Source organism: Phocoena sinus, chromosome 3, assembly GCF_008692025.1.
Source record: "Phocoena sinus isolate mPhoSin1 chromosome 3, mPhoSin1.pri, whole genome shotgun sequence".
Lineage (NCBI taxonomy): Eukaryota > Metazoa > Chordata > Mammalia > Artiodactyla > Phocoenidae > Phocoena > Phocoena sinus.
The window spans coordinates 58,832,622-58,856,003 of record NC_045765.1 but is presented as its reverse complement, the minus strand read 5'-3'; the positions used below and the strand labels follow the sequence as shown (position 1 = coordinate 58,856,003).

General features: G+C 46.0%; 1 protein-coding gene across 1 annotated transcript in view; it reads left to right on the top strand.

Moving 5' to 3' along the window:
* The first annotated feature begins 5,411 nt into the window (after positions 1–5,411).
* Positions 5,412–23,382, top strand: part of TGFBI (transforming growth factor beta induced) — a 69,260-nt gene continuing 51,289 nt past the window's right edge. Inside the window, exon 1 of the mRNA XM_032625060.1 lies at positions 5,412–5,633. The gene's annotated coding sequence lies outside the window, so the exon portion shown is untranslated. The remainder of the gene's footprint in view (positions 5,634–23,382) is intronic.

Sequence of the window (23,382 nt, the reverse complement as noted above, 5' to 3'; positions counted from 1 at the left end):
TCCTGGGAGCTAAGGATAAAGAGGTGAATCAAAAGCAGTTCCTCCTCTCGTGGAGCTGATACGCCAGGGGAAGAGCCATAGTCCCAGCAGTGTGATTAGTTGCTTAATGTCTCTCCAAACTGCAGTATGTGCTATGAAGGAAAGGAACACGGTTCTGTTACAGCAGATAACAAGGGAGCCTGGCCTAGACTGAGGGTCAGGGCGGGCTTCTCTGAGGAAGTAATGCCTGAGCCAAGATCTGGAAGAAGGGCCGGGGATGGGAGGGGGCTGGCGCTGGGGCCACACCAGGGGCAGAGAAGGGAGGGCGCCTGGGCGCAGGGCGTAGCATGTGCCATGACCCCACACGAAGACGCCCAGTGTGTCCCCGAGGAGGAAGAGGGACGCACAGGTGAGAGGAGCCCACGGCGGAGGCGGTGGGGAGGAGCTGGGAAGCCTTTGTAGACCACGTGAGAGCCTTCGGGTTGTCTTAAACCGCGGAAAGGTTTAAGCAGAGTAGAGCCGTGATGGTGTTTGTGCTTCGAGAAGAGGACCCTGGCTCAGTGAGGAGTCTGGTTAGGAGGATGGCCAACAAGGACCCAGGAAGGGCAGGTAGGAGGACGCTGCAGTGTTAGCAGCTGGGCCTTAGCTGGCTGCGGACGTGGAGAGAAGTGGGCAGATTTCAGAGACGGTGAAGAGGAGAGACAGGCAGCAAGGTGACAGTAACACTTGTCTTTCCTGTGCTGTGCTCACCTGCAGTCTCTCTGTCACAGGCCAGCAGGAGGTATCTGAATGGATATCGATAGTCCTGTCGGCCTCTCTGATGAGCCCAACACAGAATCTGGAATGGTCCGTTCCCAGCCAGGGTTTCCGAAGCGACTGCAGGGCAGACATTTCCATTCCACACAGCTCAGGTGTGTGGAGAAGCTGACAGCTGAGCATGGGCCCTCTGCATGGGGCACCGTGGGGTAGCAAGGGGTGGGTGGTGCGTAGCTCTCTCCTCAGTGAGTAGAGAGAAGGCTGTCTCCCATCCTGTGGGCCACAGCTCTCCTCCTCGCTCCCTGTGTCAGCTAGCTCAATTAAACATACTTCTCCATCTCCATCTGTTCCATCCCTTCTCATAGGAAGTGATCTTGATTAGAGAAAACATGGAGGCTCCCTGAGCTCTGAAAGGCTTAAGTGACCCTAGTACATTTTCTTAGTCACGCTGTGGGTCTCCACCCCTCTCATTCTCCTTATTTTATGCTTCCTCTCTCTTCATCATATTTTTATACTGCTTTTTCTCTGGATTTCTCATCCATGCTGAGAACAAATGACATGCTAACGTGTTCAGTTGGTATCATATGTGGTAGCTTTGAAAGAAAGTGTCAGAATGTGTAAGGGAAGTTATAGGGCAGTGGAAAGTATCCATGGCAATGTTACCCTGTTTAGCAAACAAGTTAAGAAAAGTTATGCTGCGATAAAGCATACTTTAGAGATATGCTTTGGCTGGTCCAAATTGAAAACTGGTATTTTCCACTGGTTGACTGCAAAGCAAAAATAATATTCATACACTTTGTGCCTTGAACTTTATAGCAGCAGTGAGACAGGATTTCTCACACTGTGGATAATTACGAAAGTGTCACGTGACTTTGGGGTGTATCCATGACTCATAACACCATCAAATTTCATTTAGGACAAGTACACACCTATTTCCCTGCAGTAAGACGACCTTTGGTCATCCCTAATTCACCAAATGTTTTTCTTGCGAATTCTGCAAATATGTTAAGATAGAAACCTTTCTATGAAATCCAAAAATGCTTACTTAACACAATCAGTATTTATAAGAAGAAAGTGCATTGCCATCACTCACCAGTGGTGCCTCCCCAGTGCTACTCATTGGAGTCTTCAGGGTTCCAGCTACAGGTGTCTCTGTACACCTCGGTGCCTTTGGAATTACCTGGAGTGGATGTCTCTTGTCTAAACTTGGCCCAAGTAAAAAGATTAAAAGCAGTAGCGTGATGCAGTTTTCTGGTGGAAGGTCTGGTTTTCGTGTTGGCTTTTAAACTGATGTCAATTCAGGTTTCTTACACATACAGTATGTCAAAACAAATTAGGTCCTGACATATGAGTTCTCCGGGATTTGAACCATACTTGTCCGCCTAGGAACTATGTACTGCAAAGGAACTATGAAAAAATCTAAGAGGACCTAAGTGTGGGAGCTTCCTAAGAGGTAGAAGTCTAGAGCAACCATCTTCCAAAGGCAAGGGCAGTAAGTGACCAGTTGGTAAAGATTTGTGTCGTCACGGCAACAAATAACATGCTGTCCTTGCTAGTTGTCAGATGATTCATTGTTGGGAGGACTTTTTCCTGGTAGCTGGAGTCAGACATATCCTGGGTAGTGGTATATATATTTTTATAATGCTGTATAAACATAAAAATAGCCCATTATCCAATTACCCAAAGAGCTATCGCTAACATTTTATATTTTTGAATGTTCTTATAGTGTGTGTGTCCTTCTGTGATTCAAACTACTTTTTTTCATCCAGCAATATATTATAAATACTACACTGTGCTGATGAAAACAACGTGGAAATCTGCTTAATTGGGATGCCACATGTCACTGAGCATAAATGCTTAGTACATAGTAAGCATTCAGTAAATATTTGAGGCAATAAAATGACAAGGGCAGCATGGTCTAGCTTCGGCGTGAATCGTAATAGGCATGTGCAAGTCTCTCTATATAAAACAAGTTATTGACATCTACTCTGTTTTTGGTGATCCTTGAAATTACCTCAACCAGAAAAGATTTTCTGATTTATGGCATTTTTGTCTCTTCGTCTGTCCTTCAGTCTGCCAGGCTGAACCCAGGCTACTCAGGTGGCACAAGGCAGGTGCTGCATCTGTGGCTGCCTTTCCAACCCCAGGGTCTTCCTGTGAAAACACTAATGGTGAGGCCTCGGCCCCCAGGTGCTCAGTGCAGGGAGAGAGGCACGTTCAGCCACCACCCATTCTGAAACCCCACCGTGCACCCAGGGAGCACTTGGTACGGTCCTTCTTCTTCTGCCCACCTACCCCATCTCTCCCCTGAAATCACAGATAGCTGCCCAACTGAGGATGGTGTTTGCAGTTATTCAGAACACCTAACCTAACTTGGGATAAGCAGAGTTAAACCACCTTATTCTATATCAGAAAATCTGAGTCATTGTTTGAGTGAAGTCATTTTCCAATCCGCTTATCCACCAGACCTCCCATGTTGAACACTGTAGCTTTACCTCTTCATTTTCCAAGTTACAGAAAAAAGTAGAAAATCTGGACTACAGCTCTGTGATGCTCCAGTCAGTAACTTGAAAGGAAGGAATAAAAGCAGGGGAGCCAGAGGCCACATGAAGCGGAACATCACCTAGTGCATCTCAGAAGCACAGCCATTTGTCTTCAGAAGGACATGTTGCAACCCTAGAAAATCACACCTGGAAAATTATTCCAAACAAGGTTCAAAACATAGACTTCAGATGAAACAGACTCAGAGGAGTAAACACCAACAAAACAGAGGATTTCAAAAATCTTTGAAATGTACACAGCCAAAGAGTTGTTTTCTGTACTTGGTGGGGTTTCAGGTTTAGCTCACGTTTATCACTTCCCTCTCAAACAAGTTTCTGAGGCTGCAGGGCCATGGAAGGCTACTGTGAAAAGGCCCTAGAGCGTCTCCACCGGCCAGCAAGAGGAGAAACAGCCCAAGACACCCTGACAGAGAAAGTACCGTAAAACCTTCTTGCAGTGGCCCAACTCCCCTCCTGCCCGGAAATGCCTGCATACCCCACTGTCTGACTCACCCAAGAGCAGACAATAAGCAATCACATTTGTTGATTAAAAGTCAACCTATCTAGAATATAAATAGTCCTTTCAAGTAGCTACATTACTCTATCTGTGAAACATGTAGGAAGTCTGCTCTGTGTCATTTTTCCATTAAAATGCAGTCTTAACAGAATTCCAGCTACCCAATAACATCTGCTCCAAATTTTCTTATGATTTATATGACCATGTGGCCAACTCCATGTATAAATATAGATTTTGAGAGGGACCTTGTTCTAAATACAAGTAAAAGTAGAAAGATAGGTATTTAATGACATCATCAGATTTGTTTTAGATCTTAGAACATCACATTGTCAACCAGATGTCCATATATCCATATTTATTATTTCATGTCAGTGAAACATAAGAGTGCTTCAGATGTATATGTTCTTTGTAATTAATTTTGAATATTTTACACAAATTATTTCCGTAACAGCTGCAGGCAAGAGAAAGAGCAGATTCTATGAACTCTGCTCTGTGGCTGGTGAAACTCAGTGGTCATGCAACAATTCAAGAACAGGTCACATCCCATTCTTTTGACTCTCACATTACCTTTTGGTTGATAGTTTCAACTCAAGATTATAAAAAAGCTTCCCTGGTGGCGCAGTGGTTGAGAGTCCACCTGCTGATGCAGGCGACACGGGTTTGTGTCCCGGTCCAGGAAGATCCCACGTGCCACGAAGCGGCTGGGCCCGTGAGCCATGGCCGCTGAGCCTGCGTGTCCGGAGCCTGTGCTCCACAACAGGAGAGGCCACAACAGTGAGAGGCCCACACACCGCAAAAAAAAAAAAAAAAAAAAAAAAAAAATATATATATATATATATATATAAATTTTTTAAAAAATAAAAGTAAGGAAATACATGGCCATATTTGATTGAGGGTAGAGGGGAGTGACAATGCCATTTAAATGTCAGGAAGTTCCTATGTCAGGGTGGCCTTCTACTTTGGCGGGGAGTTTTGTTTTGGCTCACTCTGGCCGCTGTGCGGGGAGTGGACCAAACTTTGGGGATGCAAGGGTGGAAGCGGAGAAGCTGTGCCACTCTTATTCCAGGTAAGAGACTATAATCGCTTGGACTTGGGTGCTTGGTGCTCACAGAGAAGATGGAGAGCAGGACGTCAGCTCAAGAGAGATGGAGAAGGCACCTCAGACGGCTTGCTGGATCTTATGGAGGGTGAGGGAGCACATGGGGAGAAGCTAGCCCTCAGGTGCCTGAGAGGATGGTCCCACCACTCATCACAGGAAGAGGCCAGGGCTCAGATCAGGAGTTTCAGTCTTAAACTGGCACGCTGCTGAGACTTCAGGTGGAGGGGGCAGCTAGGAAAGCAGGCGGGGTGCCGGGCCTAAGCCCCGCGCACACCGAGTCAGCTCTGCCGTTGTCTAGGTGGTAGGTGAGTGTCCGTGTAAACATTGTTTGGAGAAAGTAGACTGTGACCACAAAAAACAAACATTGAAAAACACTGCTGTAAGCACTGGGGAGTCAGTGGAGGATTTTAATCAGGGAAATGAGTTGAATGGATTTGTAGTTGAGTCCACCTGGGAGCAGTAGAGAGGAGCTGGAAGGAGGTTTCAGTCCCCACCGGCCCCTCACCAGCTGTTTGGACTTGGGCTAATTAGGTCAACCCTCTGAGCCCCAGGTTCTCTGACAGCCAAGTGGAGATGGGACTGCTTCCCTTGGAGGGTTGTTATGAGAGTTGGAATGAACATGTCTAGGATGGTACACACTTAACACATGTGGAGTCGCTTCTCCGCGACTGAGCACGTCTCCACGTGGTTCAGCAAGGGGGCGGCAGGAGGGTAGTTCCAGCAGCGTACCCAGGAGGGGCAGGTAAGTCCTGGCCTGTGGGAGGAGAGCAGAGTCCAGGCACTGGGTTGTGGACAGTGGTCAGGGCAGTGCTGATGAGTGGGGCTGGGGGCTCTGATGCAAGGGAGTGTCGAGGAATTTGGGCGAAAAGGGGAGCATCTGGGGTTTGGTCAGGTGGCGGGACCACCCGGCAGCCCTGTGTGTAAACAGGCCCTGTGTCCCCCCACCCCCAGCACTAGCCAGCAGAGCTGTCTCCCCTTCCTTTCCTCTAGTGCCCTCTCTTCCCCTTTCCATCTCCGCTGCTGCTTGTGGCCACGGCTGAACTTACAGCCTCTTCCTTCCTCTTCCTGCCTCCTAGCTCCCTGGCTCCCAAGCCTCTCTGCTCTTCACTCCGCTTTTCCCACGGCACTAGCCCTTGAGCACACTCCCTTTCTTTTCTTACCTCAGAACTTGGTTTCAAGTTCTTTACAGTCAGTGTGCTAGTTGCGAGCTCTTTCCTACCAAACAAGGGATTGCTTTCTTTCTCTCTGGCTCTCTCCAGGGCTGGAGCCCTGCTATTTTCTCCTCCCACTCCAGCTGCTGCCCTTGCCAAGCCTCATCTTGTGGGAGGTGTCCTGAGTGACAGCAGGAAGAAGGGGTCGTGGCTGGCTATCCAAAGGCCACATGAGACAGCATGACCCGGGCAGTGGCCCTCCGGCACTTGGTGCGGACAGGGATGCCTTTCTTTGGTGGGAAGCCCTATGCCCCTTTCCAGGACCCGGCTCCTTTGCAAGTCAGACTATAACCAGGCTAATGTCTGGGGCATGTGGATTCAGAGCAGGGGGGTGGAGCTGGTCCCCGAAGTTCTTCCTTTGGGTCAGGGTGAGGCCTCTGCAAGAGCCCTGCCCAGCTGCACCACATGGGGAGAGCTGCAGGGAGGACAGATGCCCTTTGAACCTCCAAATCTGGGCCTCTCGCTGAACACATGCCCTTTTCTGTCCTCCTCTCCCTCTCCTTCTGGGCTTCTGTTGCTGAGCAATGCCTCTTTAAGTTGGTTAAGTCACCATTTAAGCGACAGTTTGCTGTCAGCCTAGGAGCTCATCTATGTGGGAGAGACACCTTTAACCCATGTACTAGGGACCGGTGCCTGAACAGGCATCTGTAAGGCGTTTTCCTAGGCTTCCTCTTTACAAATCATGTGCAGATCTCCACTTCCGAAAGGTATGCCCTGTGATGTGTCCAACAAAGTCTGAGTTGACTCGGAATATACAAAGAATTTTTTAAAGTCAACTTTGAGGCATAATTTGACTTAAAATGCATCCATTTAAGTATACAGTTTGATGAGTTTTGGCAGATCTATACATTCATGTAGCTACCACCACAATCAAGCTACAGAACGTTCCCATCACCCTAAATAGTTCCCTTGTGCCTCTTTGCTACTCTCCCCCAACCCCTGCCCCAGGCACCTACTTATCTGCTTTTTGTCAATGTAGATTCGCCGTGCTTTTTCTAGGTTTTTATATAAATAGATAATATAGTAGTATTATAAATGGTATAGCATAATGTTTTTGAGATTCACCCACATGATAGCATGTTGTTGATAATTTATTCCCTTTTTTAATCTGAGCAGTATTCCATTGAATGGCAATAAAAATTTGTTAATCTCTTCACCCAATGATAGATATTTGGGTTGTTTCCAGTTAGCTATGACTACAAATGCCTTTTCCGATTCCGGATGTAGCACCTGGAGTGACCATAGTTATTGCCCTTAGAGAGCTTGAAACCTTGGCAGGAAGAGATTTAAATGATGTGATACTTGTGGCGGTTTATTATTGGATGGAGTCAAGTGCAGAAATGCCTTGTATTTGTGCCAGGTGTTATGGAACAGTCGGAGAATGAGAGTACAGTGAGCGGGACTCACTGTGGGTGATTTTCTTTCACTGGTGGTGGGGGGCGGAAGGGAGATATTAAAGACCCGTCAGATGAACAGAGACCAGGGGACAAGTGTCATGCCTCTGGGAACAGGCTAGGGAAGGGCACAGAGGGTGGCAATCCGGGCAGGTAGGACGGGCCATGCAGATACCCTCAAGACCTAGATTGGAGGGTCTGTGTTCAGTGAGAGCAAGAGAAAGAGCTGGAAGGCCTTGAACACTGGGAATAGAAGCCCAGAATTGATGTTCCCAGGCAAGAGAATGGAGTTGCTGCTGGTTTGGGAGAAGGGAAGGGCATGGGAGAAAGCAGTGTTTCTGAAAGATTCCCTTGTCATTAATGTGTGAGTTGGTTTGAATGGAGCAAAGACTGCGAGAAAAGAGAGAATGGTGGGTGTTGATTTGAGCTTGTTTTCCTAATGGCTTCATGGGTGAAGTCTGATTGCCTTCCCAGCTGCAAAGGCATGCCCAGTGGGTGGTGGAGTTCAGCAGAGAAGCCCCGGGGATGGAAGTTGCGTAACCCGCCAATGCCATGGTATATTAGTGTGCCATCGCTGCGTTAACAAATTAGTTCAAACTTCGTGGCTTACATGATTTTTTTCAATCTCACAGTTTTCATGGGTCATGCCTAGGTTAGCTGGGTTCTCAGCTCAGGATCTCACCAGGTTGGCTGGGGTTGTGTTCTCATTTGGAGCTCAGGGGCCTCTTCCAAGCTCGTTCAGCGTCTTGGCACAATTCAGGTCCTGCAGGTGTAGGCCTGAAGTCCCCGTTTCCTTGCTGACTTAGAGGCTGCCCCAGGTCCTCGCCAGGTGGCCCCCTCCATAGGCTGTTCACAGCATGGCTGTTTGCTTTCTTCCAGGCCAGCAGGAGAGTGCCTGTTGCTGCTGCATCTCTTTTACAGGCAATCAGATTGTCAGGCCTACCCAGGATAACCTCCCTTTTGGTTAACTCAGGGGATCTTAATTACATCTACAAAATCCTTTTCGCCGTGTAAAGTAACATAATCATTACAGTGATATCCCATCCTGTTTACAGGTCCACTCACCCTGCAGGGGGGAGATCCTGCAGTGTGCACACCAGGGGGTGGCAATCTTGGGGGCCGTCTTAGAATTCTGTCTCCCACACGTGGTTGCTCTTTTGACTCCCTGTTTCTCCACCTGGAAAGAGAGGGGCTCTGGGCTAGGTCCTCCCAGACGTTCTGCTCTGTGTTTCCCTTATTTTATGGTTATGAAGTCAGGTTGGAAGCACTGTTACCAATCATCTCTTTCAAAATGTGACTTGAAGATTGTGGTGCCCAGGTGGGCAGAGATGTCTGAGAATCATTGAGAGGGGTGCGGGCTGCCAGGAGGCACAGCCACGTGACAGGCAGGTGGGTAAGTTGTGGAATGCATGGTTGGGGTAGTTGGGGCGGCTAACACATGTACTCTTTCATTCCCTTCTCTTTCTTCTCCTTTTCTACCAGCACATGGTAGGATTGTACCTCCCCAGCTCCTGGCTGATTCAGCACGGCCATGTGACTTACTTTAGCCAGTGAAATGTGAGCGGGTGTGATGTATGTCATTCTGAGCAGAAGTTTTACGAGCCAGTGTGTGTGTTTTGTCTCTCTTTTCCTCTGCCACAGTGACTGGCAAGGTCTGAGATGGTGGCTCCATCAGCCTGGGTCCCTGAGTGAGGGGGATGCAGAGCAAAGCTTCAGCCAACCCACAGTGGGCATGAGAAGTAAGCCTTTGTTGTTAAAAGCCCCTGAGATTTGGAGTTCTTTGTTACTGCCACATAACCTAGCCTATCCCTGCCTGATACAAAGGAGGGTATCACTGTTAATCTTGCTGCCACCTTCTCTGTCTTTTTTAAATTGAGGTATAACGAACATACATTATATTAGTTTCAGGTGTACCACATATATATTTGTGTATATCGTGAAATGAGCACCACAATAAGTCTAGCTAACATTCATCACCACACACAGTTACAAATTTTTTTCTTATGATCAGAACTTTTCAGATCTACTCTCTCTCTTTTTTTTTTTGCGGTACGTGGCCCTCTCACTGTTGTGGCCTCTCCCGTTGCGGAGCACAGGCTCCGGACGCGCAGGCTCAGCGGCCATGGCTCACGGGCCTAGCCACTCCACGGCATGTGGGATCTTCCCGGACCGGGGCACGAACCCGTGTCCCCTGCATCGGCAGGCGGACTCTCAACCACTGCACCACCAGGGAAGCCCAAGACTTTTTTTTTCATAACTGGAAGTTTGTACCTTTTGTCTGCCTGCACCCATTTCACCCACCCCCAACTCCCTGCCTCTGGCAACCACCATTCTGTTTGGTATATCTATGAACTTGGTTTTCTTTTTTATTTTTTTAAGATTCCACATGTAAGTGAGATCATAGTATTTGTCGTAGTATTTGCCTTTCTCTGTCTGACCTATTTCACTTAGCGTAATGCACCCAAGGTCCATCCATGTTGCAAAAATAGCAGGGTTTTCCTCCTTTTTATGGCTGAATAATACCCGATTGTACGTATAGATTACATTTGCCTTTTCCATTCATCTGTTGGTGGACATTGAGGTCGTTTTCATCTTAACCAGGCTTCTGATCCAGTTTCTGCTGTGAGATATAGCTGAGGACCCAATCTAAAAACCTTCATAAAAAGTGACTGTGTTGCTCTATATTCATGAATTTTCTGTCATTGAAACAGAACTGCCCACCTGCTCACTGAGTGAGGGAAGACACTCTCTCAGACCCTAGTACCTCAGCCCTCCTGACAAATAAGCTAATTTATTTGAGAACAAATGAGTGTAATTAGCACATTCAGGGAAAGCTGCCAGTCAAATGCAGCCCCACCTGATTTGGAGATGTTTGATGCAGTTTACTTGTCATCTCTTTCTGAAAATCTCAATTACCATGCCATCTGCACCGAACCCTCGCTCTCTTCTTTCCCGACACCTATCATTTGTCTGTCCATCATGTAAGCATCTTACGATTCTTGTTTTTCCAGACTTTCATGCTGACGATGGCTTTCTCTTAGGGTCTTTTCTGCCACCACCCCCAAAAGGCCACTCAGCAGTTTCCTCTTCCTGTGTATTTTGAAACTCTGTTCCTTCTCTGATGTCTTGTCAAATCTCAGCCACCTTCACACCTGTTCAAACGCTCTGTTTGCTCCCCTTCCTCTGGGGACCACTCTACCCCCTTCTTCGTAGACTTGCCTTTGAAACCCTCTGCTCCGGGGTTTCTTCTCATCCTCCTCTCCCTTATCTTAGGGCTTTAGGGTGGCACTTCATTACTGGGATTATCTACAGTCATTCTCTGGCTCTCAAGACTTTTGTCCCTGCTGCACAACTGCCAGATGAGGGAAAACGCTGGGTCATGCTGGGCTGTCACACAACGATCACATGCAATAATCTGGGCTCATCCCAAAGACAATATAAATCATTAGTGTCTGCAGGTGGGGACCCCCATGTGGAACACAGGCAGAGGTCACCCTGAAGCAAAGACTGAGAACAGTTGCTGCTATGAGAAGAAATTATGCATGAAAGACTGTCACCATGTAAATTACGCCACGGTGCAAAGAGGAGGGAAGGAAGACACAGAGAATCTGGCAGTTAAAACAGTGACAATAGCCAACAGTTAACGAGCACTTATTATGCGCCAGGCACTCTGTAGACACTTCCTATGGATCATCTCCTGCAGTCATCCCGTTTCCTGTGACATCACACAAGTCTCGTGCCCATCTGTCTGGTGGGGAAACAGAGGCTCAGAGAGTTTAGGTAGCTCGCCTAAGGTAACGCAGCAAGTGAGCAGAGAGCTGGGATGAGATCCTGGACAGGACAGTGCCAGAGCCTGTGCTCCTACCCAGGAAAGGAGGGGCCCTACATGCTGGATGGCGACCCCCTGGTGTTTACAATGATTCCCTTGGCTGCAGGGTGGGAGGCCTGCTGCTCCCCGGCCCCTCCACCTTCCTCTCTAGCCCCTTCACACCAGGCAGACTGAAGAAGCTTTGAACTCCCTTTCTCTGCTGGTCCTAAGAGCCTGGAGCCTCGGGGTCCAGGCCACGGGTTCCGGGGTTGGCTTGCCTCTGCCCGGCGGGAGTGAGAGGTGAGCGTGGGCTGTAGCTTGGCCGCTACAGGTGTCCTGTGGGGTTGCACTGCCTTGTCTTTCAGAGTCAGGGATTGTAGCTTGGCCGCTACAGGTGTCCTGTGGGGTCGCACTGCCTTGTCTTTCAGAGTCAGGGATTGTAGCTTGGCCGCTACAGGTGTCCTGTGGGGTCACACTGCCTTGTCTTTCAGAGTCAGGGATTGTAGCTTGGCCGCTACAGGCGTCCTGTGGGGTTGCACTGCCTTGTCTTTCAGAGTCAGGGATTGTAGCTTGGCCGCTACAGGCGTCCTGTGGGGTCGCACTGCCTTGTCTTTCAGAGTCAGGGATTGTAGCTTGGCCGCTACAGGTGTCCTGTGGGGTTGCACTGCCTTGTCTTTCAGAGTCAGGGATTGTAGCTTGGCCGCTACAGGTGTCCTGTGGGGTTGCACTGCCTTGTCTCTCAGAGTCAGGGAGAATTGAATTATTCTTGCATCAACTCCCCTGACACCGCGAACTTTATAGCCTCCCTCCCTCCTTCCTCCGCAGCTTTCCTCTGCTTATAAAATGAAAAGCAGATTGCCCCGGGGGGCTCAAGTAGGCCCTGCATCCGAGGTGTGTGAGGAGGGGAAGGGCCATCTGCTTCTCATTGACCTCAGCAGAGCCTGCTTAGACAAAGGGCTAGTGTGCAGCCCTCGCCCACCCGAGCAACCACAGCCATGACCGGGCCTGCTGCCTGACAGGCTCGGGAGGTGCCCTCCTCCGCCCCGCAGGCCGGGCTTGGAGTGTGTTGCCTAGAGCGAGGGGCTGGTTTCCCCCTCGTTTGGCCATTTCTTCTTTCTTTGCTTCCTAGAAGGATGGGTTTCAGCTGTTTCCCCAAGACTCCTGGTAACCTGATAGAGCGACGTTAGTATGTGTGTTTTAACATGGAATGTAATCCACATTCGATGCAGAAACCCTAGAAGAGTAAAAAGAAGGAAAAACTGGTTACAGTCCCACTGCCAGGGGTTTTGGTGTCTGTTCTGCCTATTTTCCATGAATATTTAGCTGGGTTAGAATTTACCATGAATTGATACCATAACTGCCTATTGAGAGATATGACTTAAATGATGCTCTCCCTTTTACCGTAGCAAGTTGGTGGTTTTTTCCCATTCTAAAACAAATGAAACTTTTTTTTTTTTTTTTTTTTTTGCGGTACATGGGCCTCTCACTGTTGTGGCCTATCCCATTGCGGAGCACAGGCTCCGGACGTGCAGACTCAACGGTCATGGCTCACGGGCCCAGCTGCTCCGCGGCATGTGGGATCTTCCCGGACCAGGGCTCGAACCCGTGTCCCCTGCATTGGCAGGCAGATTCTCAACCACTGCGCCACCAGGGAAGCCCTAGAAAGAGTTTTGAAAGCTATGGCACTTTGTGTTTAAGAAAAGTTACAATCGCAACACTGGGTATTATAATCTTTCATCTATCAAATAGGCAAGGATTTTTTAAATTTCTCACTTTTCTAGTGATCAAACTGCACTTTCTCATTCTTTCATTGTCAATTTTAATTTATTCTTTTGGAAATTTACTGCTTATGCTTTTTTTTTTTTTTTTTTACTGCTTATGCTTTTTACCCAGTTTTTTTTAATTGATTTGCAAAAGCTTATTACATTAAGGATATTGATCCTTTGATGCCTTTGCAGATATGTATCTCGGTTTGTTGTTTACCTTTTCATCTTATGATGTTTTTGTATTTTTGTCAGAGAGGTTTAAAAACGTTATGCAATTCGTCTGTCAACCCTTTTCTTTGTGCTTTCTTCCTTTACTATTTTATTTTTTTTCAGACTTCCTTCTGTCTCCCCAACAATATTATATAAACATTAGTATTGGATAGGATTTTTAGCCTGTTGTTTAAAATCAAACGTGTCACAACGTGAACTAAACTGCTGAGATGTCAAAATGGGTAACTCCGTGATGGAAAAGAATGAAGTGAAGAACGCATATCAGCTGACGGCCCAGGAAAACAAAACTGATAAACCCATGCGTGGACAGTGAAACCAAGATGTAGACTGACATAGCTGTTATTTTATAACAACTCTAAGAGAAAGAAATGTGTGTTCATTTTTTGGTCTGATGTTTCAAACTTGTCAGGAAGACCTCACCATTTCTTGTCTAATTAGTGGAATTCATAAATGTTTTCTTTAAACATTAGAAAGTGTGGCTTAATTTTCCTCGTAATTATAAAGCTAACATTTTATGACTTTAAACAGTTTTTGCATAGAACTTCACCCAGTGTCTATGTGTTCAAATTTAAGATATAATCTCTATTCTGCCACAGAATTCAGACTCAGGCAGTGCCATCCTGACCTCAGCCTCCAGTCCTCAGTCCAGACCTCTTGATACCTTATCAGTTTCTTCCCCATGGGAAGGAATAGAAATCTTATAGGTGAACAAGTTTTAGGTAGTTTCTAACTGTGAAACCTTTAGAGATGATGTAATTTACTCATATACATGAGGAAGGATATACAAAAAGCAGGAAGGAGCAGCAAAATATGTACATGAGTGATCCACTCTACTGCTGGGAAATAACACGGAGTGCCAATGTTATTCCAATGTTACCTTTCCCAGGCACCTTTCCTCCCTCCCTCTGATCTCTTCTAATCACCCCAATTGGCCAAACCCAACCAGAAGCCAGAAGGCAAGAGAGCCCGGGCAATGTGACCTATAGACAGTACAGATCCAGGGTCACTGAGCAAGGTAGAGAAAAGTGGAGAATAGACCTGATGGTGAGCAGGGGCACAAACAGAGAATAGCCTGGATAAATAATTTTAAAAATTAAAAATCAAAAGTTCACCTTCCAGAGGTAACCTTGATTAACCCTTTGGTAGATTCCATCAATGACTTTGTAATATGCATTACTTTTTTATAGCCGAGATACTACTACGTAGTTGTTTTTTAAAGCATAGTTAACAAAGGAACAAAGGTCCAAATGAAAAACTATTGAAAGACGGGCTTGATGACAGATAATAATTGCATTTAAGTGGTTTATTAACTTTCCCAGTACATTAAAACACACGCGCGCGCGCACACACACACACACACACAAAATGATCCAAGTCGCTCTTGGAGTAATTTTTTTTTTCTTGTGAATTTTTTAAATACAGAAAACTATTACTCCAACTTCTTGAAATGTAAATGGTCTTTTTTATTGAACTGTGCAGCTATTCTTTTGTGGACAAAATTAAGATTTTTTTGTTTATTAATTTTTAAACCACAATATGCTGAGTATGTGATTAGGGATAGCAAACGAGCGACACATGTACCGCCATGCTCCGTTTTTTCCCGGGCCAGTCATCGCTCATTGATCCCCCTAATTATTTCCCATGGAGCTCAGATGTGGTTCAGAATCCTACTCTACACAACAACCCTCAGTACAGTGACTCTTACAAAATGAGACCTACTGCTGTCTTGTATGTCTAGCAGTCATTAAGAATAGAACTGTAGTGCCTAATAGTTTAAGTGGCCATCAACTGCAACAGAAGATTCCTCCTAAATTATGGGGTGAAAGATATGGCACAAAAATATCATTTCTTGGTCTCAGTAACATGTCAGAAGCAGCAAAACAGCTGAGGGGAAGAGTGAAGGGCTAAGCCTGAAGTTGCAGAGTTCTCCAGTAAAACAATCAGACTGGCTTTTGAATTAGGGCTCTCCATCAAAATAGTGCATATACAGAATTCCATCTTCTCATACCCTTAAAGTTTATGATCTCAGTCACTGGTGTGAGTCTATCTTGAGTGCTTAGGTATCTAAGAATATCTGTCTATTGACTTGATTCTGAAGGCCACAAAATTACTGGGTCCCAACATTCTTCCCTTAAAACCCTCTGAAGGCTGCCACATATAGAGTGGTAAAGGAAAAGTCTGAAGCCAGCCAATTTTTATATTCTTTGTAAGAAGTTGTCTTTCTTCCCTGATGCTTATAATGTACAAGTAAGTTATTCTTAAAATTCAAATACTTTGCTAGAATGTGTTTTTAAGTGAAGCCCTTGTATCAGGGGTCCCGTTGCTAAATTTGGAGATCCACCAGAATGACGCACAGAAGTCCACGTGAAGTGTACTCATGGCTAAGACTTGTTACAGCAATGTATTAGGAGGATACAACTGGCTTATAAGGGAAAAGGCACAAGCAGAGTCTGGAGGAACACAAACACAGGCTTCTTTATGTTCTCTGTCTCCCATCAGGGGTCACTCAGAGCTGACTTTTCCCCAGCAAGGAAAATAGAACAACATGTGTGATGTGTCTGCCCAGGGAGTCCGATTAGAGATTCGGTTCTCAAGTTTTTTTATTGGGGTCTGATCATGCAGGCACTCTACCTAGCATGCACCAATATTCCAGACTCCCAGAGGGAAAGCAGGTGTTCAGCCTAAACCACAGTGTTTGTAAAAAACAGTTCAGGCAGAGTGAGCCACTCTTACTTACCATTTAGGTTAAGTTTTATATCAGTATAGGGAGCTATTTACCAGCCAAGTTCCCAGACCCCAGCAAGCAGCTGGAGGTCTAAGGATAGCAGCTTTAGGCCTGTTTTGTTAGGTCTTTCCTGCACAGCCCCCCTTTAAACTTATTTTTACTCATAATACCATGAGCCCTTTCAATGTGCATACTGAATGTAAAGTTTTCTTTAGTTATATCTTTCATTATTGCTCTTGTTCCAACCGTGTGAGTTTCTTCCTTAGGAAGCTCTATAGCTCTTTGTTGTGGCAAGATGGCAATGAGGAGAGAGAGAAAACCTGTCCTTTCCTTCCTGTCGCTGTCATCACTTTGCCCTTCTCCTCTGCGTTCTCTGAGTCTCATGCTCGTCCCGTGCTCCTGATGCATTTTTCTGTGGTATCAGCTCAGCTTCTTATGGACCTAATGCAGGGTTTTTGTTGTTTTGGTTTTTTTCTGGTATTGCATTTAAAACTTTTAAATTGCAAACCTGGGTGCTTTTTTTCAGATGTTCCGTGATTACTTTCTAGTTGTTGTTGTTTTTCCCCTTCTACTCATCCTCCAACAGTTGGAAGCTCTTTCTAGATCCATTAGTTTCCAGTAGAGAGGTTGTGGGGCCTCATGCTTGTTGCTGCCTCTGTCATCAGGGGTTTCTGTTAAAAGCCCCGCTCAGTAGTTGAGTCATAGATTGTGGCGCAATTTTCTGGCCTTGTTCCTGGCGACCAGCAGGTTTTTATTTACTGAACATCTGTTAGCTGAAATCCTCTTTCTCCTACATCACTCTTTAGCTAGCTCTCTGACACATTATAAAGTAGGTAGAAAGAACTGTACCCGGCACACCTGCCTCCAGGCTCTGCCATCTGTAGGCTGGGGCTATAGTGCCATGCCTGTGAAGGCTCCCCTCCTGGGCTATTGTGGAGCCCAGTTCCTGTTCATTCACTGTCCCCAGGACATGAGGAGAGGGTGCCATTGAAGGCAGAGAGCCCTCTGGACAACATCCCGGCGTTTTGGACTGCTAGCCCTTGTCGTCCTGGTTTTAGGGGCTGGCTCCCTAACCCACAGAATGGGTGGTCCTAAAATGGCATCTTTTTATCCAATTTCTTTTTTTTTTTTTTTATCCTTTTTTTTTTTTTAATCCAATTTCTTGTCTGGTGTTGGGCTGAATATTGATCCCAAGTCACAGAATGAGATTCTTACTCTTTTTAATGTTGTGTTCGTTATTTTCATGAGAAGTTGGGAACAGCTCAGTGCGAGGCTGTTAACAAAGTGTTGTTTTAAAATGAAAGTTCTAAGGAAGCTTCAAATTAAGGGACTATCAAGGGATCCAAAGAATAAAGCACGGTAAGCAGCCAGTGGAGATTAGAGTCTCATCAGAGTGCTAGGACAGATATACACGGACCGTAACTCACAACACCAATGTATTATGACGGGTGCACTGGGAGCCCCGTGGCTGGGAGTCAGGAACTCTGGCTTCTTGTTCCTGACTCCAGCGTGGACTTGCTGTGTGACCTCGGACGAGGCAGGGCTCCCTTCTGGAGCTCTCTTGCCTTGTTTACAAATGAAGGGATTGGTCTAGAGAGTTTCCAAAATGCCTCCAGCTCCAACATTCATCATCTTTTTCGACTGCTGCGATTCAGTGGGAATACTGTAGAAAGGAGGGATCTGCTGACCTTGGGTTGATCCACCTCCTCTAGGGGCCAAAGAAACAGAAACCACAGATGCCTCCCAGTGTCCAGCCTCAGAGCCAGGAAGTGCCCTGTGTCCCACCAAGGGTGCCCAGCTCCAATCACTCCACCTCATCTCTTTGTTGTTAGATTTTTTTATTATGTTTTTAGAGGGTGCATAAATTATATGAGTTTGCAGTTTGGAAAGGTCTTGTCTATTTGAATCATCCAGCTTGTTTGTATGTGTGTGTTTAATGTAGCAGAAAATGGGTTTCAGGCTTTTTTTTTTTTTTTAATGTAAAGTCCTTTCGTGACTGATTCATAATTTAACCATAAAGAGTTGGATGATGCCTCATTTTGACAATGAGCCTTGATCATTTTGTTAGACCAAGTTTAGACAAGGGGTCTAAGGCAAAAGTGAGTAACTTCTGAGACATTAGGTCGTGCAAAGTCCTCAGGACCTGGCCTGGAGCCTCCTGTGCTCCAGGTGGATTTTTTTTTTTTTTTTTTCATGGTATGCAGGCCTCTCACTGCTGTGGTCTCTCCCGTTGTGGAGCACAGGCTCCGGATGCGCAGGCTCAGCGGCCATGGCTCACGGGCCCAGCTGCTCCGTGGCATGTGGGATCTTCCTGGACCGGGGCACGAACCCGTGTCCCCTGCATCGGCAGGCGGACTCTCAACCACTGCGCCACCAGGGAAGCCCTCCAGGTGGATTTTTGTCTTGTATTCGGAATTCTGTATTCTCTATGAGTGTCTAACGGGTGGAGGTGAGTCAGCGCCCATGGTGAGGAGCAGGGTGGCACCCTGCTCTCCGATGAGGCTGGTCCTGGGTGTGAACCCCCTTGGGGCAAGGCGATGGAGACCTGGGACCTTAGGGACTCCTGGGCTCTGTCCTCCCCGTGGGAACACTGCTGGCTGGCTCTCCTCATGATCATTCCATAGGCACAAGGCCCCTCTACCTCCTGTGACATCTCCTTACCCCAAGCCAGGATAGGAGGGGCAATTAGTGAATCTAGGAGATTATAAAACACGGCCCAAACCAGATATTCAGGTTAATGCAAAATCCACTTGAGAGGCATAAATAATCTAATTGGTGCTTGACATGCAAACAAAACAGACAATCACAAGCTCTTTCAAGTGCATGGTGTTCCAACTCTCCCTTCTTTCAGGACAAACTGCGGATACTTAGTGCCATATATATCTTTCCATACTTTAGGGAGAGAGACTGTGAGGAGAATTTCTTTTACAGTTCATATCTGTGAGATGTTGCAAGAGGGGAAAATGTACACATCCCAAAGGCTCTTCCTCTGTGGCTTTCCCTGACTTCACTGCGTGAATGTCTTGTGCAGCAGAAAGATCACACTCTCCTCGTTGTTTCCCGAGCTGGAGCACAGCATTTACCACATTGTCTTGTATTTGTCTGTGTGTCTGTCTCCCCCATCAGTCCTGGAGGTTTAGGACTCCCAGAGGTTAAGAACCACATCCAGTTATCACCTCCAAAGGAGCCACTGCATAGGGCATGCTCAGCAGTGACTTGTTAAGCCAGATAAATAAGTCAGCTCTAGACTTAACTAAGGAGCTGGGAGGATGACATTCCCCAGAAGACAAGCTGTATCTGTCAACCAGAACAGCCTGTGTGCATTTAGTTTATGTAATTGATAAATATTTGTTGAGCATCTACTATGTGCCAGATATTCTTTTAGATACTATGGATGGAGTAGTGAATAAGACAAATAAGATTCCCACCCACAAAGAGCTTAAATATAATGGGGAAACAGATAATAAACAACAAACGGAACAAATAGCAGCAGTTGTTAAAGGAATGAAAATAGGATGATAAAGAAAAATTGGGGTCAAGGAAGACCCGTCTCCTTTCACGTAAGATCTGAGAACAAAAAGAAGTCAGAGAGAAGAAAGAGCATTCCAGAGGAGGAGACAGCTAGTGCCAAGGCCCTGAGGCAGAATGAAATGTGGCTTGTTAAAGAACAGGAAAAAGTCCAGAATGGCTGAAGAGCACAGAGTGGGAGTGGGGAGTGGTTGGCGTGAGACTGAAGCAGCAGGCAGGCTGCGGCCAGATCACAAAGATTGCTCTAAATGCATTACTGTAAATGCACAGGGGTGCTCTGAGCTGGGTGGAGAAGGGTGGAACACATCTGTTTATGGAGGCATTTTGAGAAGACCTCATCATAAGACTAGGGTCTCATCCTTCTAAGGGGATGGTCCTTCATACTTTCATGCTGTTTTCCAGGGAGGGAGGTGATTCTTACTGCTCTTTTGCTACAGCCTTGTTTGCTTAGCCCCTCTGGTGCATGTTTGGACCTGTAGAGGAGTGGGGATGGCCCTGGCCCTGGCCCTGGGAGGAAGGGAATGGCCCTCGTGAGGATGGAATCCACAACTTTAGTCTTGAAAGCATTGAACACTCTGCATTGTCCAGGGCTCTTTGAGTTGAAAGTGACAGAGACAACTTGCAAACTTGGTGAAGTCAGAAAGAGAATGTGTTGGCTGCCAAAGCTGACCTCAGGGGTTGAACTGGCCTCCACAGCTCTGGGTCAGCAGGACTGTCTCCGTCACTTGGTTTCTCCATTCTGTTTCTCTCTTTGTATTGGTGTTATTCTCTCATATTCCAGGAGAGCTTCCTTCCAAATGCCCTTAGTCCCACAAAGTGGGGTCTGTGTCCCAAGCCCCATGCTTTGGAGTAACTTGCTTGAAATTTACTAAGTCCCCTCTCATTCCAGGGGCCAGCTGGAACACTCGGTTCCGTCTATATGAACTCTGGTCCTCATTTCTTCTGTTTAGGGTGCTCTTTGACCCTTTCACCTCTGTGGGGTAGACCAAATGTTCCGAGGAACTTCAGGACTCCCATTCATGGCATTATCCTGAGGGCCATATGGACGGGGCCCCAGTTCCAGGAAACGGTTTGGGAAATAGATCACTCTCACAGGGCAGCACAGTATTTCTTTCATAGAGTCTCACGGGATTGGGCCACCAGAATGGTGCTAGCATGCCGATTCAGGATGACTTTTACTCCTGTCTGACATAGAATGAGTCCAGAGCTCTGGGCTATCCTGATCCTTGGGCTCCAGCTGCATTTGAAGGCCTGAGTTGTCAGTCTCTCCTGTTTGGGTTCTGATTGTGGTGCATTTTTATTTTTTTATTTTTTTGCGGTATGTGGGCCTCTCACTGTTGTGGTCTCTCCTGTTGCGGAGCACAGGCTCCGGACGCGCAGGCTCAATGGCCATGGCTCACGGGCCTAGCCGCTCCGCGGCATGTGGGATCTTCCCGGACCGGGGCACAAACCCGTGTCCCCTGCATTGGCAGGCGGACTCTCAACCACTGCGCCACCAGGGAAGCCCTGTGGTGCATTTTTAGTCTATAGCACCTGCAGGCAGCAGGTTGATGATGGCAGGCATCCTTCATCCTGTTTCCTGCTTCTGCACCCAGGGTGACCACTCCAAACTATGGCACCTGTCAGGGTCTATGCCACGTGGCCATGTCTGTCTCCTCCAAGGGTTTCCAGAGCATTGCTCTGTAGCACTACTGGGTCATGACAGTTGATATCCTCTCTTGCATCTGCTTGATGTGCTGACTTTGTGCCCTCCTGGGTTGGTTGTGACCCACGCCAGACATGGGACAGGCATTGCTTCTGCAGATCTAGGTAATAATATAGCTCGCCTCTGCCCACAACCTCCAACATCTTTCTACCCTACATTTTCATTTACCTCTCCTCCACCCATGATTGGAGATTTAACCGTTGTAAAGCCAGGACCAGGTGGTCCAGTTTGAAGAAACACAGTCCATCTACCCAAATTAATTTCAAAATAACTCAAATATTTTATTGGTACTCTTTTAAGAATTTAAAAGGGGTCTCAGTGTATGCTCCAAAGCTGTTCTCTACATTTCCCTGGCAATAAAGTCCTAAACCCACAGCCTGCAGGGCTTTTTTTTCTTCATTTCTACTCCCCTCTCCCAATAATTTATTATCTTGATTTGTACTGTCCAATATGGCAGCCGCTAACCACGTGTAGCTAGTAAGCACTTGAAATGAAACTACTATGAATTGATATGTACTTTATCCACAGAGGATTTTGAAGACTTGTTATTAAAAAAAAGATATGTAAAATATCTGATTAATAATTTTTTATATTGAGTACATGTTGAAATGATAATATTTTTAAAATATTGCTTTATAAATTATATATTTGAAATTAATTTTGCTTGTCTCTTTTTGCTTTTTTGATATGGCTTGTCTCTTTTTGCTTTTTTGATATGACTACTAGAAAAATTTTAATTTCATGTTTATATATGTTTATTACATATTTATAAATATAGCTCGTATTATATTTCTTTTGGACACACTGAGTCAGATCAATGAAGACTTCGTAGTTTTCTCCTTTTCCTTCTGCTTCTGTGGTTCTTTTTTTCCTTGCTCTGATATTTTCATTCAAAAACACAAAAGTTCCAGTAAGTGGTGGGACAGAAATGAAACTCTCCTCAGATGGAGCTGTCAAAGGGCAAAGGTTCTAAGAGACACAAATACATTAATCATCTTTGCCTCATCACACATAGGTTCAATAACGTTAGGATCAAAGTAGACATTTTAAGAAGTAACTGACTTCACTGTTTATTGAACTTGCCGTCATAAAACTTTACTACACGGAAAACAACATTGGATGGAGGAAAGACACTAAATTTTTTTTCCCCTAAAACTCTTACCAGGGCTTCCCTGGTGGCACAGTGGTTGAGAGTCCGCCTGCCGATGCAGGGGACGCGGGTTCAAGCCCTGAACTGGGAAGATCCCACATGCCGCGGAGCGGCTGGGCCCGTGAGCCATGGCCGCTGAGCCTCCGCGTCTGGAGCCTGTGCTCCACAACGGGAGAGGCCACAACAGTGAGAGGCCCGCGTACCGGAAAAAAAAAAAAAAAACAACTCTTACCAGTCCCCATTTTGCTCTAGAGTTTAAATTCTTTCATTCATAAGAGTGCTCCTCTCCAACTTCTGTTCTCTCCAGGCTCTGCCACCATCCCATACTTCTTAGTTGACACAACTAATATAAGACAGTTAGTTCTTTTTATTTAAAATTAGCAGGCAACATTTTCCTATTTCGTTTTTCTTCACTTGGATAAATGTCTAGTTCCCAATTCATCATCACCAATAACTTAAGACTGCCATTTATTCTTCACTCCAAGGAGACTGTCCCAAACTGTTGAAAGCAATGCCGCTATGACTCACACTTCACATAAAATATGTCTGGGTGTTTGGGAAAACGGCCAAAAGGATTGTTTTATCTTACCTTGTGATAAGAGATATAAAATACAATAAGAGGATTTGTTTTAAGCTTTGAAGGTTTTTTTTTAATTTGTTAATCTTTTAAATCTCTTTTTTAAAATTGAAAAGCAGTGCACAGTGACAGCTAACAGGAAACTTATCCAATGTCTAAGTATTCACATGTGTAAAAAGTTGAATGTGGAACTGAATAGATGCATTTGAAACAAATCATGGCTGAGAAATAACAGAGGATCTTTTATTTGATAATTATTCTCTCTAGGTTAATAAAGGAGAAGTTTACTCTGGGTGGTTGTAGCCAAAGATTTAAAAGCTAACTATTGTTATCATCCTTTGGTTTTGAAAATCAGAAATGAACTTGGACAATGGTTTTCTAGACTCTCCAAGGAAC